The sequence below is a fragment of the Vidua chalybeata genome, chromosome 3, assembly GCF_026979565.1.
Source record: "Vidua chalybeata isolate OUT-0048 chromosome 3, bVidCha1 merged haplotype, whole genome shotgun sequence".
Lineage (NCBI taxonomy): Eukaryota > Metazoa > Chordata > Aves > Passeriformes > Viduidae > Vidua > Vidua chalybeata.
The window spans coordinates 29376610-29377089 of record NC_071532.1 but is presented as its reverse complement, the minus strand read 5'-3'; the positions used below and the strand labels follow the sequence as shown (position 1 = coordinate 29377089).

The following is a 480-nucleotide window of genomic DNA, read 5'->3' as shown; positions in this document are numbered from 1 at the left end:
GACGGCCCCGGCCCCGCGCTCGGCCCAGCCCGCCCCGCGGCCGCCCTCAGAGGGAGGGGCCGTGCGGCCCTTCCACCCGGGTCTCGCCCGGTCTCCTTATCGAGGGACCCGCGGCTGCCTCTGTGTTCAGGGTTCGCACGCCTCGGTAGCGGTGCGAGTGTGAGGGCGCTCGGGGGATCTCAACTGTAGCCGCTCTTGTGAGGGGACAAAATACTCCAGCTGTGCAGCAAGCCAGGGATAAGTAAACAGCACCTCCGGGAGTCTTATTTGATCTCGGCCTTAAGCTCTGGCTCCTGATAAACTCATGGTCCCTCAGTGAGCGTTGTTACCAGCGGGGGGAGTGAAGCGAGGCCTGAGTAGTTACCGCTCTCTGTGAACTGCTGTATAATACACAGTAAGTGTAGTTATTGTACAAAAATTATTTTAATGTCCAGCGGAGGGCAACGAGGGTGGGTGAGGGACTGGAGCATCTCTCAGGAG

The 480-nt window shown here is 60.0% G+C and overlaps 1 protein-coding gene across 1 annotated transcript in view; it reads left to right on the top strand.

Moving 5' to 3' along the window:
- Positions 1–310: 310 nt before the first annotated feature.
- THADA (THADA armadillo repeat containing) overlaps positions 311–480 on the top strand; it is a 214282-nt gene continuing 214112 nt past the window's right edge. The window contains exon 1 of the mRNA XM_053936896.1: positions 311–394. The gene's annotated coding sequence lies outside the window, so the exon portion shown is untranslated. The remainder of the gene's footprint in view (positions 395–480) is intronic.